Source organism: Suricata suricatta, chromosome 7, assembly GCF_006229205.1.
Source record: "Suricata suricatta isolate VVHF042 chromosome 7, meerkat_22Aug2017_6uvM2_HiC, whole genome shotgun sequence".
NCBI classification, from domain to species: Eukaryota; Metazoa; Chordata; class Mammalia; order Carnivora; family Herpestidae; genus Suricata; species Suricata suricatta.
The window spans coordinates 129,243,730-129,257,921 of record NC_043706.1 but is presented as its reverse complement, the minus strand read 5'-3'; the positions used below and the strand labels follow the sequence as shown (position 1 = coordinate 129,257,921).

Sequence of the window (14,192 nt, the reverse complement as noted above, 5' to 3'; positions counted from 1 at the left end):
GCGGACTGTGTCCCACGTCCACCTCTGTCCCCCGCACGGACTGGTCGGTATTGAGGAAGGAAGGAAAAGTGAAAGGTGGTTCTGAAAGAAAATTGCAGTGAAAGAGCTGCAGTTCTTTGCATCCCGGAGGGACTCGATCCTGGCTATACCTTGAAGAAAGCCTGGGAATTTCTGTCTCCAGTCCACTGTAATGTTAGCTTACGGTTCATAGTTGGAAGGGGTAGGATGGGTGGAGGGATCTTTACGGGAGTAGGAATGTGCATAAATAAAATGAAGGAAAGAAAATAAAAGGAACGCTATTTGTTAGAACTTCGAAAAGAACTTGGATCGCAAAGAATGGCTCTCAGGTGATTTGATTTAACCCCATTCTCGGACTTATCCGATTGAAAGTTATTTTCTAAGGGATCTAAGGGATTTCTGAATTTAATGTTTGTCGACCCATATGGTAATATGACTACAAAATATGTATCATTTTTGTAGATGTTATTACTAAATCTGATCAGAAAGAAGTAAACAATTAGAGCCACTAAAACCGGAATCATGAAGTTTGTCAGGCCTTTATGGATTATTTAAGATTAGGCTGGTAAAATGAGCTAGTTGGTTCCCTAAGGAGGAATTTGACTGATTTAACACTAAAAGAAGTAGCATTGTGTTCCTCTGATCAGCTGCTACTGCAAGAAACTAGATCAAGGCACTAGCTGGGGAAGGCGCATTCTTTCTATGCCTGAATATTCATTGACTACCCCTGCCACTTTCCAAAAGCAAATAAAACATGCTTTTACTTTTTTTTTTTGGTATGATAATCTGTGTTTTCTTATGTAGGTTGTTTTTGTTTTTAATGCTAGTCCTTGTTATTCTATATAAATATAGTCTTGGAGCAGATCCAAATATGGTTATTTAGTTTCCATTCTACGTGTTATATTTAGATTAGTGGATTTTTGTAGACCACAAAGTTATATAGTCACTGAACAACACTTTTATCAAGTAGAAATGGCGGTCATTTTTCAGCATAAGATAAAATATAGTGATAGTTTTCACTTTTGTTCAGCTAATTTTCAGAAAGCAAATTGAAGAAAATGTCATCAGTATCCAAGAGATTCTTAAATATTGCTGTCTAAACAGCTGAGACTATGTGCCGCTAAGAAAGAAACAGTACGTATCACTGTTGCTGTTCTCATAACTGACTTGGTCAAAGCAGTGAGACAGGCCATCTTTTTTATAAACTTAATTCAACCCAAGGTAACACTTTGAAATCTTATTACATAATGCTACCCGGCTTTTCCCTAAATTGAACAAGCCGTCAACAGTATTTGTTTGGGTTTGCTGACATTTGCATGTTTGATGAAGGTCTCAAGTTTCAAAGAAATGGAGGTTTTGTCTGTTTACGCTAAGCGATTTAAATGTTCCTTAAAAGAATGAGTGAGTCACGACCCCTGCCCTTAGGAAACTCAAGATGCTGGTTCTGATGAAAAGAGCTCTGGGCCAGTTCAGGATGTGTGGATTCCATTTCTAGCGTGACCTCCAGCTGGCCGCATGAACTTGGGCCAGTTTATCTTTCTGGATCCATTTCCTTATCTGGAGTATTTATGTTGAGGGGGGGCATATATACATCTATGTATGTATGTATATTTAAGATACCCTATTCTCTGTGAATCTGTGATCTCATAGGAAAATTAGACAAATACAAGACAAGGACAAAAACGTGTATTTGACCATGCAAAGTTCAGAGAAGGATAAGAAATGAGCAGCTTAATGAAATCTTGGTGAAGAAGTCATCTGGCACCCTAAAGGTTGGGTATAATTTCAACAAGAAGAAATATGACAGGGACTTTCCCAAGAAGAATAAACAGTGTAAGTAAAGACATGAAAGTAGAAAAGCACAAGGAACAAAAGCTGAGAGCAGGTAATTTGGCTCAGTTAGAGTGTAAGATACGCTGGAGAGTCTGGGTAGGTCAGTGGAGATAAGATAACTGACATTTATTGAGTTGGGCATTTATTCTAAACATTTGACATGCACAGTTGACCCTTGACCAATACAGATTTGAAGTGTGTGAGTCCTCGGGGGTGCCTGGGTGGCTCAGTCGGTTAATCATCCGACTTCGGCTCAGGTCATGATCTCATGGTTCGTGGGTTCGAGCCCTGCATCGGACTCTGTGCTGACAGCTAGCTCAGAGCCTGGAGCCTGTTTAGGTTCTGTGTCTCCCTCTCTCTCTGCCCCTCCCCAACTTGTGCTCTGCCTCTCTCAAAAATAAATAAATGTAAAGAAAAAAATTTTTTTAAACTGTGTGGGTCCACTTATATGCAGATTTTTTTCAGCAAATATATTGGGAAATTTTTTTGGAGATTTACAACAACTTGGAAAAACTCACAGATGAACTATATAACCTAGCAATACTGAAAAAAAGAAACTAAGAAAAAGCTAGGTAAGAATACAGAGTACAATGCTTATACAAAATATGTGTTAACTGTGTTCATGTTATCAGGCATCTGGTCAACAGTAGGCTACTAATAGTTCAGTTTGGGGGAAGTCAGAAGTTATACTCAGATTTTCCATTATATAGGGAGTTGGCGCACCTAACCCCCTGTGTTGTTTAAGGGTCAACTGATTAAACTCTATTTGGAACTTTACATAGTGCTCCAAATAATTCTTTTTTTTCTAATTTTTTAAATATCTTTATTTATTTTTGAGAGACAGAGAGAGAGAGCGTGCGAGCAGGGGAGGGTCACAGAGAGAGAGAGGGAGATACAGAATCTGAAGCAGGCTCCAGGCTCTGAGCTAGTTGTCAGCACAGAGCCCGATGCGGGGCTCGAACCCACAAACGGTGAGATCATGACCCAAGCCGAAGCTGGACGCTTAACCGACTGAGCCACCCAGGCGCCCCCAAATAATTCTATGAGAGCTGTTAGATAGGACCATTATTGTTCACATTTGAAGATGCAAAAACTGGGGCACGGCTTGCCAAGATCACCACAACCAGTTAGTGGTAGAACTAGGATTTGTACCCTGCAGTTTGACTCCAACTATCTGTCTTTCTTTCTTCCTTTCTTAGAATAGTGGAGTGGTGGGCAGGGGAGAGAATGAGAATGAATGAGTATCCCACTCAGCCTCCACAGTCAGCGTGGAGCCTGACTCGGGGCTTGGTTCCAGAGCCGTGGGATCACAGCCTGAGCTGTAATCAAGAGTGTGACCCTCAACCTGCTGAGCCTCCCAGGAACTCCTCCAACGCTTTTTAGTCACGAAGTTAGAGGGAATCCTTGAAGGTTCTGGAGTAGGGAAGTGACATGGTCAGAACTATTTATTAGGGAGATTAATCTGCTAGTGTAACATGAGTTAGTGGTAAGCTATTGTGCTTTGAAGAATTTTTTTAAAAAATTCTCTTTACCAGGGCGCCGTGGTGGCTCAGTCAGTTAAGCATCCAACTTTTGATTTCAGCTCAGGTCATGATCTCACAGTTTGTGAATTTGAGCCCCTTATTAGGCTCTGCACCATCAATTGGGGTATTCACTCTCCCCCTCTCTCTCTGCCCCTCCTCAACTTACACTTTTTCACTCTCTCTAAATAAATAAACTTAACAAGATTCTCTTTACTGATTATTAATTTGAATTTTTACGTATGCTGTTAGTGAAGATTACTAAAATTTGTTGATGCCAGTGTTGCCCAAACCTTCTTGTGGGAGGAATTATAAGTTAGTGCCCCTTTATGGAAGGCAGTCTGACAATGTCAGGATTTTGTTTTATTTTTTGGCATATCTTTTCCTTTATTTTATTTTTCTTTTTTTTAATTTTATTTCAGGGGTACTTGGGTGGCTCTGTCAGTTCAGCATCCAACACTGGATTTTGGCTCAGGTCATGATCTCATGGTTGGTGGGTTCAAGCCTCCACATCTAGCTCTGTGCTGACAGCACAGAGGCTGCTTGGGATTCACTCTCTTCCTCACTCTCTCCCTCTCTCAAAATAAATAAGTAAACTTAAAGAAATTTTTGACAGAAGTACATTTTTTATGGTTTTTATTTATTTTTGAGAGACAGAGACAGTGAGAGCAGGGGAGGGTCAGAGAGAGAGGGAGACAGAATCCGAAGCAGGCTCCAGGCTCTGAGCTAGCCATCAGCACAGAGCCTGACGTGGGGCTCGAACCCACGAACTACGAGATCATGACCTGAGCCGAAGCCGGACGCCCAACCGACTGAGCCACCCAGGCGCCCCCAAACTTAAAGAAATTTTAATTTTAAACTCCAGTATCATTAACATACAGTGTTGTGTTCTGGATGTACGATATAGTGATTCAGCAGTTCCATACATCAGCTGGTGCTCATCACAGCAAGTGCCCTCCTTGACCCCCCATTGTTTATTTTACCCACCCACTGACCCCCTCCCCTCTGATAACCTTCAGTTTCTTCTCTATGGTTAAGAATCTCTTTCTTCGTTTGTCTCACCCTTTTTTTGTTCCTTTGCTTGTTTTAGTTTCTTAAATTCCACATAAAAGTAAAATTTTGTCTTTCTCTGACTGACTTATTTCACTTAGCATTATACTGTCTACCTACATTTATGTCCTTTTAAATTTGAGATTGCATTCTTTTTTACGACTAAATAATATTCCTGTGTGTGTGTGTGTGTGTGTGTGTGTGTGTGTGTGTACGTACACATATGTACCACATTTTTATCCATTCATCTGTTGATGGACAGTTGATGGAAACTTGGACTGCTTCTAATTTGGCTATTGTAAATAATACTGCTATAAACAGAGGTGCATGTATCCCTTTGAATGAGTGTTTTTGTATTTTGGGGGTAAATGCCCAGTAGTACGTTTACTGGATCTAAGGGTAGTTCTATTTTTAACTTTTTGAGGAAGTAACTGTTCTCTAGAGTGGCTGTACTCGTTTGCATTTCTACCGACAGTGCAAGAGGGTTCCTTTTTGTCCACATCCTTGCCAACACTTGTTAATTGTGTTTTTGGTTTTAGCCATTCAAATATCAGAATTTACTTATTTATTTATTTAAAAAAAATTTTTTTTAACGTTTTATTTATTTTTGATAGAGAGACAGAGCATGAGGGGGGAGGGTCAGAGAGAGAAGGAGACACAGAACTGGAAGCAGGCTTAGGCTCTGAGCTAGATGTCAGCACAGAGCCCGATGCGGGGCCCGAACCCATGAACGTGAGATCTGACCTGAGCCGAAGTCGAAGGCTTAACCGACTGAGCCACCCAGGCGCCCCTATTTATTTATTTTTAAGAGAGAGTGTATGTGGAGGAGGGGCAGAGGGAGAGAAAGAATCTTAAACAGGCTCCATGCCCAGTGCAGAGCCTGACTTGGGGCTTGATCTCACAAAAATGAGATCATGACCTGAACTGAGAGCAAGAGTTGGACACTTAGCCAACTGAGGCACCCCCAGATGTCAGGAGTTTAAATACACGCATACCTTGGAGATACGTGGGTTCAGTTCCAAACCACTGCAGTAAAACAAAGATTGCAATAAAACGAGCCAAATGAATTTTTTGGTTTCCCAGTGTATATAAGTCATGTTGACACTATATTTGTAGTCTGTTGATAATGTAATAGCATCATGTCCACAAAGACAATGTACATACCTTAATTAAAAAATACGTTATTGCTAAAAAGTGCTGACCATCATCTGAGCTTTCTGCTGGTGGAAGGTCTTGCCTTGATGTTGATGGCTGCTGATCAGGGTGGTGGTTGCTGAAGGCTGGGGTGGCTGTGGCAATTTCTTACAATTAGACAATAGTGAAGTTTGCTTCCTTTCATAATCAATTTCTCTGTAGCATGTGAAGCTATTTGATAGCATTTTACCCAATGTAGAACTTCTTTCAGTATTGGAGCCAGTCCTCTCAATGCTTGCTACTGATTTCTCAACTGAGAAACTCAGTTAAGTTTAATATTCTAAAAATCCTTTGTTGTCATTTCAGTAATCTTCATAGCATTCTCACCAGCAGTAGATTCCATCTCAAGTGACTACTTTCCTTGCTTCTCTGTGAGAAGCAACCCCTTATCCATTAAAGTTTTATCATGAGCTGTAGCCATTCCGTCACATCTTCAGGCTCCACTTTTTTTTTTTTTAAAGTTTATTTATTTTGAGACAGAGAGAGAGCGAGCTGGAGGGGCAGACAGAGAGGGACAGAGAGATAATCTCAAGCAGGCTCCCGTGCTGCCCACCCAGAGCCCAACATGGGGCTCATGACCTGAGCTGAAACCAGGAGTCGGATGCTCAACTGACTGAGCCACCCCTGTGCCCCTTCAGGCTCCACTGCAAATTCTAGTTCTCTTGCTGTTTCTACCACATCTATAGTTACTTCCTACACTGAAGTCTTGGACCTCTCACAATCATCCATAAGTGTTGGAATCAACTTCTTCCATATTCCTGTTACTGTTGTTATTTTGAGCTCTTTCCATGAATGACAGTGACATCTAGAATGGTAATCACCTCCAGTACTTTGCCTGGATCTGGCAGAGGAATCACTGTTTGTGGCAGCTATAGCCTTATGAAATATGTTTCCTAAGTAATGAGACATGAAAGTTGAAGCGACTCCTTGACCATCGCTGTGGAATGGATGCTGTGTTGGACATAAAAACAAGTCTCCTTGTCCAGCTCCACCAGAGCTCTTGGGTGACCAGGTATACTGTCAGTGTACAGTAATATTTTGAAGGGAATCTTTTTTTCTGCGCAGTAGGTCTCAACAATGGACTTAAAATATTCGGTAAACAAGGGGCACCTGGGTGGCTCAGTCAGTTAAGCGTCCAACTTCAACTCGGGTCATGAACTCGCGGTTCGTGGGTTCGAGCCCCGTGTTGGGGAGCCTGGAGCCTGCTTTGGATTCTGTGTCTCCCTCCTCTCTGTTCCTCTCTTCCTCACACTGTCTCTCTCTCTGTCTCGAAAAAATAAACATTTAAAAAAAACTTTAAAAAATATTCCGTAAACCATGTTGTAAACAGATGTTCTGTCATCCAGGCTTTGTTGTTCCTTTCATAGAGCACAGGGAGAGTAGAATTAGCATAATTAAGGGCCCTGGGACTTTTGGAATGTAATGAACGTTGGCCTCACCTTAAAGTCGCTGGCTGCATTGGTGTCTAACAAGGGAGTCAGCCTGTTTTTTGAAGCTTTGAAGCCAGGCATTGACTTCTCTCTAGCTATGAAAGGCTTAGATGGCATCTTTTTTCCAACAGAAAGTTGTTTCATCTCCAATAAAAATCTGTTGTTCAATGTAGCCACTTGGATTATCTTAGCTAGATCCTCTGGATAACTTGATGCACCTTCTACATCGATACTTACTGCTTCACCTTGCACTTTAAAAAACATTTTTTTATGTTTTTTTTATTTTTGAGAGACAGAGAGAGACAGCACGAGCAGGGGAGGGTCAGAGAGAGAGGGAGACACAGAATCGGAAGCTGGAAGCCGGACGCTTAACCGACTAAGCCACCCAGGCGCCCAGCCTTGCACTTTTATGTTATGAAGATGGCTTCTTTCCTTAAACCTCATGAACCTACCTCTGCTACCTTCAAACTTTTCTTCTGTACCTTTCTTACCTCTTAGCCTTCACAGAATTGAAGAGACTTAGGGCCTTGCTCTGGACTAGGCTTTGGCTTAAAATGTTGTGGCTAGTTTGATCTGCTGTACAGACTACCAAAACTTTCTCCATATCAGCAATAAGGGTATTTTGATTTTTTTTTTTTAATGTTCATTTGTTTTTGAGAGACAGAAATAGAGCATAGAGAAAGAGAGGGAGACACAGAATCCTAAGCAGGCTCTAGGCTCTGAGTTGTCAGCACAGAGCCCAATGTGGGGCTTGAACCCATGAACCATGAAATCATGATCTGAGCCGAAGGTGGATGCTTAACCGACTGAGCCACCCAGGTGCCCCTCACTTTCTTATCATTCATGCAGTCTGTGGAGTAGCACTTCTTTTTTGTTTACTTTAAAGATTTTTATTTTTAAGTAATCTCTATAGTCAGTGTGGGGCTTGAACTTACAACCCTGAGATCAAGAGTTTCATGCTCTACCAACTGAGCCAGCCAGCTGCCCTTGGAGTAACTTTTCATTTCCTTTAAAAACTTGTCTTTTGCATTCACAACTTAGCTGTTTGGTGCAAGAGGCCTAGCTTTTGACCTGTCAGCTTTTGACCTGACTAACTCACTAAGGTTAATCATTTTTAGTGTTTTTTTTTTTTAAGTTTATTTATTTATTTGGGGAAAGAGAGCACAAGCAAGGGAGTGGCAGAGAGAGAGAATGGGTGCAGGAATTCCAAGAAGGCTCCAAGGTGTCAGCACAGAGCTCAGTGTGGGGCTCAAGCTCAGGAACCATGAGATCATGACCTGAGCGGAGGTTGGATGCTTACCCAACTGAGCCATCCAGGCACCCTAGTCATTTGTAGCTTATGATTTAAAGCTAAATCCTTTCACTTGAAGCCATTATAGGGTTATTATTTGACCTTATATAAATATTGTGTCTCTGGCAATAGGGATGCCTGAGGAGATGGGGGAATGACTGGTCAGTGGAGCAGTCAGAACACATGCAACATTTGTCAAGTTTGCTGTCTTATATGGGTGTGGTTCGTGGTGCACTGAATCAGATACAGTAATAACATCAGAGATCACTGATCACAGGTCACCCTAAGTATATTAATAATGGAAAGTTTTCAAATATTGCAAGAATTACCAAAAAGTAGCACAGAGACATGAAGTGAGCAAATGCTGTTGGAAAAATGGTGACGATAGACTTGTTCAGGGCAAGGTTCCCAGAAACCTTCAATTTGTTAAAAAAAAAAAAAAAATGAAGTATCTGTGAAGTGCAGTAAAGTGAAGCCAAAACAACTAGATATGCCTGTATGCATTCTCTTTGATGTGGTAATTCCAGTTCTCGGAATTTATCTTAAGGTAAATGCTTAATTGGGCCACATGGGTGACTCAGTCAGTTAAGAATCCAACTTCAGCTCAGGTTATGATCTCAGGGTTGGTGGGTTCGAGCCCTACATCAGGCTCTGTGCTGACACCTTAGAGCCTGGAGCTGGCTCAGATTCTGTTTCTCCCTCTCTCTCTTTGCCTCTCTCTGCATATGCTCTCTTGCTCTTGCTCTCTCTTTGAAAATTTTGTGGTCTCATCTAAGGTTGGCAGTTGTTTATATCTTTAATTGCATTGCCTATTGGGTGACAGTTCCTGAGTACATAATGTTATGTCATAGTGGAATCTTTTTGAAGACATTTTGAGCATTAATTAAGGGTCCAGATTCAACCATATGTGGTGATGCCAGTGAAAATAACACAGTGGAAGTGACAAGGAAATGTCACCTTTTATTTATAATCAAGTTGGCTCTGTGGACTGTCTGCTTTTCTAGAACTTCTCTGCTTTGGAGCTGGCAAAATTTCTTTAAATACAGATATATATTTTTTAATGTTTATTTTTGAGGGAAACAGAGAGATAGAGCATGAGCAGGGCGGGTGGGGAAGGGCACAGGGAGACACAGAGCTTGAAGCGGCTCCAGGCTCCACACTGTCAGCAGAGCCTGATGCGGGGCTCAAACTCGCAAACTGTGAGATCATGACCTGAGCCAAAGTCGGATGCTTAACTGACTGAGCCAACCAGGCGCCCCAAAATTTCTTTAAATATTGACTTTAAGGAGTGCCTGGCTGGCTCAGTCAGTAGAGTGTTCTTGATCTTGGGGTTGAAAGTTCGAGCCCCACATTGAGTTAGAGATTACTAAAAATAAAATCTTAATAAGAAAGAAAGACTGTAAGGTATATTCAATTTCAGAAATACACAAATAGAAAAGCATGTATCTTAGAATCAAGAAAATATTGTACTTATTGTTGAAAGATGTTTATTGTATTGCATTATTCTTTTGCTAGTATGTTGGGCCCTAAGCACCAGTAGCTAGATTCATAGGCCCTGTGGTCCATATGTTCAGTAGTGTCCCCTTTGGGTCCAAATATGGTCTCTCTTGCTCCAGAGACCTGTTCAGTTACCTTTGCTCTCACTCTTTGTCTGCCCTTCTCTCTGTCACTCTCTGATTTACTCACCACAGTACACAGTAGTATGGCAAGAATAGCAGAGCCGTAATAAACGCTACTGTTAGAAAAAGAGAATAGGAAATAGCGATTGTTGATCTATAATAATTTTGAAATCTCTGTAGGCAGGTCTTGTGAAAGCAACCAGCCTTCGAGGTAGGGGAGATTCTTCAGGTGGGCCTTTTTTTTGTTTTTAAATTTATTTTTGAGAGACAGAGAGTGTGTAAGCAGTGGACGGTCAGAGAGAGAGGGAGACACAGAATCCGAAGCAGGCTCCAGGCTCTGAGCTAGCTGTCACGACAGAGCTCAACATGGGGCTTGAACCCACGAACTGTGAGATCATGACCTGAGCCGAAGCCGAATGCTTAACCGATTCAGCCACCCAGGCACCCCAGGCCTTAATTCAATTATTTGGAAAGAACTCCCTCATTCATTGTTCTCTGTTAATCTTGGCCTTGTTCTCCATGAACCTCCTTGGAGTTCTTTTTTCATTATCATTGTTGCCACATCTGAAATGTGAGTTTTGGGGGAATAGTCCTTCTTTGGAAAGTGCAAATCTTTCTCATCTAGTTTCTGGTCATGGAAATTGGGAACCCAAGGGGTTTAAATTGTGAATAGTAAAAGGCTATTTTAGTCTGAGCTTGAGTGGTTTATAGAAAAGAAAAAAAACTGTAACAAAAGTTTCCTCAAAGTTAGTAAACCTCTGATGTGTTTAGTTCCAGCCAATTCCATGTGTCCATAACCATAAGCAAAATTCACATGTGTTAGTAACCTCATCCAAAGATTTGAGAGCTCCTATGTCTCTCTCTCGTTTGGTTATTTAAGGGGAGGCCATCCCCTTGATGTGATTTTTTACCCCTGAAGTACGTTAGTCAGCTGAGAGATTTTAGTGGGCATCTGTGCTCAGCCTTTTTTTATTCCCATCTCTTCTGTTTGGAGTCTAGAAGCAAACTGCTTTCCAACCCTGCAAGACTTTTAAATGTTTAAACTCTTACTATTCCTTCCTATTTCTGCTTGTGAATCAGCTGCTTCTTCCCTGACCTTATCATTTATATAGAATACTTTGCCAAATAGCCAATAGCAGCCAAAGTACACTTTTAAGATTCTACTTTTCACTCTTTTTTAGAACTGCAAATTCAGTAGACTCTTTGTCACCTTGCAAGTTATAATAGGCAACAGCTTTATCAAATATTTTGCCACTGTAAAACACGGTTTTCATTTTTCCAAGCCTCCAGTATCACTTTCCTTGAAGCCCTCAGCCTGATACTAAGTCAGTACTCTATTAGGTATTTGTTACAATAGTACCTCACTTCCAGATACCAGTTTCTGTGGTAGGAGAATGAAACTAAACATACAGATAGACCATGGCCAGATCATCTATGAAAAGAGAACTGTGACCCAGAGCCTCAGTAGCAGTAGGCCCGAACAGCCAGGTCTTGGTTGGTAACTGCCAACTTGGGACTCAGAACTAACCAGAGAAAGACATATATCCCCCAACCAATCACATAGGGTATCCTGCTTCGGGTTAGCTGGCCTCCAGATTCCTGGTGGCAACGGCCTACAACCAGAGCATACCTGATGTCTTCCCTTTAATCAACTTAAAGCTTTTCCATTCCCTTGCCTGCCTTTGAGTCTGCCACAGTCTGTGGCGACTCCTTTGCTATGGCAAGCTCTTAATAGACTGCTTGTTGTAGGTGGTCTTTATTTCCACAATAGTATTAAGTGGTTATGTGGTAAAATTGCAAAATATCATAGGGGTAACACAACAGATTCCTATCTTGCTCACACAAACCCCAGTGAAGTTCAGTAGTAAACCTTTAGTGGCTTAGGGACCCACATTCACTGCATATTGTGAAGCTGCCATCTAAAAAGGTGACTAGTATTGTCATTGAAGCAGAAAGAGAGGGATGGAGAAGAGCTGGCTTTTAACTGCCTCAGCCCAGAGTTGACACGCTGGTTCTGTCTGCTCACAGCGCTTTGACCAACACTGATTTGGGAAGTAGAGGGCAGTTTGTGAAAATAGACTCTGGCACAAGGATTTGTCAACAGCAGTTGGGTAAAGTTGTCCCAGTTCCTCCATTCCATCATTATTGAAAATCAGATGGTGTGGATTATCTGACTTCTGACTTATCAAATATTTAAATGTAATGTTTCTTTTATTTTTCCTTGAAAAGCTAATGTTGAAATGATATTTTATTTTTATTTATTTATTTTTAAATATTTTATTTATTTTTGATACAGAGAGAGACAGAACATGAGAGGGGGAGGGGCAGAGAAAGAAGGAGACACAGAACCGGAAGCAGGCTCCAGGCTCTGAGCTAGCTGTCAGCCCAGCTGACACGAACGTGAGATCTGGTCTGAGCCGAAGTCGGAGGCTTAACTGACTGAGCAACCCAGGCGCCCCTGAAATGATATTTTAAAAAATGATGTTGTTGCATGGTATTAATAGCTCCTTAGTTTTTTTTTTTTTTTAAGAGAAAGAGCCCTCGAGTGGGGGAGGGGGGCGGGAAGAGAGAGAGAGAGGGAGGGAGAGAGAAAGAGAGAATCTTAAGCAGATTCCACACTCAGTACGGAGCCTGACGCAGGGGTTATCCCACAACCCTGGATAATTACCAGAGCCAAAATCAAGAGTCAGGCACTCAACCAACTGAGCCACCCAAGTGCCCCAAATGGTTCCTTTAAGAAATCCTGTGTGTTCTTGGTGTGTTTTGTATATGAATAAGAGTAATTTGCAGTAGAACCATTTCAAGATCCCAAGCCTTTCTGTTTTAGAACATTTCAAGCACACACAAAAATAAGGAGAATAGTATAATGAACTCCCATGTGCCCCTCGGCCAGCTACAACACTTACCCAGTGCTTTTGTCTCATCCATGTTTCCATCCAGTTCACCCCAAAACTGAATTTGTTGAGGTAAATTTCAGACATTATATTTTATTTGTAAGTATTATAACATGTAGATGAAAGAGAGACGCATAAACTAATTTTTTATTTAACTTAAAAATACATTATTACACATAAACCAGAACTCAATTATTTCTGTGACCATTGTGTACTCAGATGTTGGCAGCGTTACAAATTACATTATTCAAGTACAGGGATACACAATATAGGATTAGAATGATTTGTCCATCATTTTCTAAAATGTATTCCATAGAAATGAATCTCATGAGATACTCTGAGGGGAAAAAAGTGCTTTGGTGAGGTAAGTTTGGGCAACATCTTCTCTTATAAATTAACATATTATGTAAAAGAATGATGTCATATTTTGTGATCTCATTTTGACTAATAGTAGTATTATGTTAGAATATGCAGTATTTAAAAACACTTTTTTAAAGATTTTATTTTCAAGTAATCTCTAGCCCCAGCATGGGGCTCAGACCCACAACCCTGAGATCAACAGTGGACTCTCCACTGATTGAGTCACTCCTAAAATTTTTTTAAATTGAACTAGAGATGATACACTGCTACGTTAGTTTCAGGTGAACAGTTGGGACAACTAGATGTTTCGCTTTGCTTACCACAGTGTAGCTACCATCTGTCACCATACCATACCGTTGACTATATTCTCTGTGCTGTACCTTTCATCTTCATGGCTTACATATTCTATAACTGGAAGCCTATACCTCCCACTCTCCTTCACCCATTTTGCCCATTCCCCACCCCCACCCCCTGACAACTATCAGTTGTCTGTATTTATGAGTTTGTTTTGGGGTTTTGCTCACTTATTTTTTTCAGATCTACATATTCTCTTAGCATAATACTCTTCAGGTCCAAGTGTGTTGTCACAGATGGCAAGGTCTCATTCTTTTTTATGGCTGAATAATACTATGTTGTAAATATAGACTGCCTCTTCCTTATTCATCTGTTGTTGGATACCTCGGTTGCTTCCATATCTTGGCTGTTATAAATAATGCTGCAATAAACACAGGGATTCATATATCTTTTTGAGTTAGTGTTTTCAATTTTTTGGGGGTAAATACTCTAATGAAATTACTGGATTGTATGGTATTTATATTTTTACTTTTCTGAGGATTGCCCATGCTGTTTCCCACTACGGCTGCAGCCACTTACATCCTCACCAGCATGCACAGGGACTCCTCTCTTCCCACATCCTCGTCAACAGTCGTTATTTCCTGTCTTTTGATTCTAGCCATTCTGACAGGTATAAGTCGATATCTCAC

The 14,192-nt window shown here is 41.0% G+C and overlaps 1 protein-coding gene across 1 annotated transcript in view; it reads left to right on the top strand.

Annotated features, from left to right (window-relative positions):
- Nucleotides 1–1,084: 1,084 nt before the first annotated feature.
- Nucleotides 1,085–14,192, top strand: part of LATS1 (large tumor suppressor kinase 1) — a 55,008-nt gene continuing 41,900 nt past the window's right edge. The window contains exon 1 of the mRNA XM_029943914.1: nt 1,085–1,152. The gene's annotated coding sequence lies outside the window, so the exon portion shown is untranslated. The remainder of the gene's footprint in view (nt 1,153–14,192) is intronic.